Raw genomic sequence first — 3,025 nt, 5'->3', positions numbered from 1 at the left:
GGGCGCTCAGCCTGGCCGGGCAGGGGAACGAGGATGCTTAAAAATCCGCTGCCCTCTGCGGCAGCGTCTGACAGGGCTGGCAGAAAGGTTTTAAGCGCTCTCTTCGGGTCTCGGGACTACCTCTGCCTTAAAAGCCAAAGGAGAATCCCCGGGCTTGGCTGTTTGCGGGAGCTGGGCTTTGCAAAACACTTTGCAAACACTAGATAATTGCTGTTTTTTCAGCTGGCTACAATTCGCTTTATAACTATGAATGCAGCCTTAAGAAAGTACAAGAGGACAAAACACAAAGTAGTTTATACTTTTCCACATTTTTACCATACTTCATGCAAAGTATTTGTTGATCTTTCCACATTATGGCTTTTAAAAAGAAAATGTTTTCTATGCGGGATTGCCTCAGCCGATTGCCGATTACTGCTGCACTTCACTATCTTAGAAGCATCACTGGCTTTATTTTTTAAGGGTGAAATAATGTCTTGTCTATGTTTGTTTTATTTGCCTATGTTGTTTATTGTTGTTGCAATGAGATTTTAATTACAAAAGTAGTAAACTTTGTATATTTTATACAACAAAAGTATGAGACTGGCCAGGCGTATGAAGAAAAGGAAATCTTCAGCTGAATGCAACATTAAAGCATGAGCTTCAGAATTGTATAGATTAATCTAAAACCTACTAGATTTAAGCTTTTTATGCTAATACAATTTATTCATTTCTTTCTAAACTTTGAATATTCCCAGTTCTTTATACAGTTAGAAATCTGCAAGCTTAAGCACAGTTACTTCTAATCAAACCTATTGAAAGTAAATGTGTAGAACTTCAGAACAATGATCAGGGAAAATGCTTTTTTTTTTAAATGGTTTGTGGCTTTTTTAAGTAATAAAAAGTCTGATTATGAAACGACAGAATGCTCAGAGCTGTGTAGTCTTGTTGAAAAAATATATATATATTTTTTATACATGATCTAAAGGACCAGTATTTGCAAACTTAAGCCCGTGATGCTGTTCCTAAAACCCATTGTAAGTTTTTGTTAGTGGAACAGTCAAAGATGTTCTTGCCAGGTTCGGTTTTCTCAGAGGAGGCTGTTTTTGTAACAACAAAAGTTTCTCAGCTCCCGAGGTCAGCTGTAAAACTGGACAAACAAACGAAGAAAAATCCCAAAGGTTTGAAATATTCAGAAAACCTAAGCATATTCAGAATAAAACAGTAATTCCCAGTAATTATTCTCATCTTCTGTGCAAGCACACATTATCTGCACATACCTGTGGAGATACAGATGGCAATAATACCTGATCTCTGCCATTGCATGTCCTTTAACTATGCAAAGGTCTGAGAATTCTCTGGGAGTCTGAATTTTCTTCAGGCTTTGGCTGCTCTGGCCCTCAGGAAATGCGAGATAATGGTGGCATGGACCCTTTGAGGGGAATTCTTGCTGGAAGAAGCTGTTTTGCCTTTCCAAACGTCTTCTTCCTTGCGCTAGCAGAAGGAAACGCGGCTGCACCATGACGTGGATGGGCAAACCAATCTCAAGGGAGTTGTTCTGCCCTTTCCTTGTGCGCTGGGATGAGCAAAACCTGCAGCGCTCGCTGATACCGGTCTGAAGTGTGTCTGGAGCTGCTGCGTCACCAGGGTGCTTTCCTTCCACAGTCACATCGGTGGTGGTGCCACAGCGACGATACCTGTAGAAATGCTTGAGAAGCAATCTCATTACCCTCTCCTTTAATGTCTCCTGACAGTGCACATCAGAGTAGTCCTTAAAAAAAAAAAAAGACAAAAATAACTTTCATTTTCTTAGGGAATTACCAATTGGTGATTTTTTTTTTTCTAGACTTGGAGTCTGACACATACTTGTATTTTTCCTGGCAATTTTCTGTTTTCTGCTCTATTTCCCTTCTTTGTTTTCTAATACGACCTCCAAGCTCTCTGACTGGAGACTGAGTAGGCTGTGACTCAGTAAAAAAGGATCAATGCACAAACGGATTTATCCCCGCAACTATCTCTGAGTCATGGCTCTTCCTCTGCTTCTATCTGACTTTTGGGGAGGTGAAAAAATGTGCCAGTGAAGTGCGCCAGCAGTCAACTACTGCTTGTCCCACACTGGTTTTGCTCACTGTGCCAGATCATAGCATTAGGAGTTTAATAGGTGAGTAATTGAAAAAGCGTTGTGGTTTCTTTGTTGTTTTTTAGCATTCTCGGTTTTGCTTGGATTGGGCTAAACTGTGGTTCTACCGTACAGCTGTTGCTTGTAAGATGTAATCACTTGTCTTTTCCAAGTGTTCTCTCTAAAACCACATCGATGGATAATTTTGGGGTAGAGTAGAATGTTAATTGCTCCACAAAAGGTATATACTATTTTTGCTAGAGATTTAGCATGTGTGATGCAAACTCACAGCAGAAAAGACCTGAGAAATGAGACTCATCTTCCCTCCGTGAGCTTAAGTTTCATTACCACAGCCACTACATTGTTGCATGCTGCAACTTTCTGACATTACTTTAAAATTATTTGTGTGTGTGTGTCTCTTATTATTTAAATGATTAATGGACTGAGATAACATGAATAATAGAAACAATGTAGGGAGCAGTAGTTTATCTGATAGCAAATAGGAGCTGACGAAGTTGAAGAGTCTTTTGTGTTTTTTTTATGTTGGGAGTGTTAAAAATCTGTCAGTATTGCTGATGATAAAATGTGGACCAGCAGGATTGTTACACTGATAACTTCTTTCATTTAGGAGCAAAAGTTCTTCCACCTCCATCCAACCTGGACTACTCGTTTATCCAAATCTGCACCCTGAACTGGACATGGAACCCCCCAGAGAACATCAGCAGTAGCTGCAACCTGGAGTATTCCAGCGACATCGTGATTGATGAGGTCCCTCAGGACAAAAGAGTAAGTGCATCACCTCTTTAAACTCTGGTATGCTCCAGTAAATGTCTTATTCTGATAAACCTGTGTGTGAGTAGGTATTTATAAATCATAGAGTCACAGAATGGTTTGGGTTGGAAGGGACCCTAAAGCTCCAACCCCCTGCCA

General features: G+C 40.2%; 1 protein-coding gene across 1 annotated transcript in view; it reads left to right on the top strand.

Annotated features, from left to right (window-relative positions):
• Window positions 1-2,734: 2,734 nt before the first annotated feature.
• IL13RA1 (interleukin 13 receptor, alpha 1) overlaps window positions 2,735-3,025 on the top strand; it is a 12,105-nt gene continuing 11,814 nt past the window's right edge. The window contains exon 1 of the mRNA XM_010178913.1: window positions 2,735-2,881. The gene's annotated coding sequence lies outside the window, so the exon portion shown is untranslated. The remainder of the gene's footprint in view (window positions 2,882-3,025) is intronic.

This window comes from Mesitornis unicolor, unplaced genomic scaffold, assembly GCF_000695765.1.
Source record: "Mesitornis unicolor isolate BGI_N332 unplaced genomic scaffold, ASM69576v1 scaffold52352, whole genome shotgun sequence".
Classification (NCBI taxonomy): domain Eukaryota; kingdom Metazoa; phylum Chordata; class Aves; order Mesitornithiformes; family Mesitornithidae; genus Mesitornis; species Mesitornis unicolor.
Note: the sequence above shows the minus strand (reverse complement) of the source record. Positions and strands in the feature narration are given on the sequence as shown.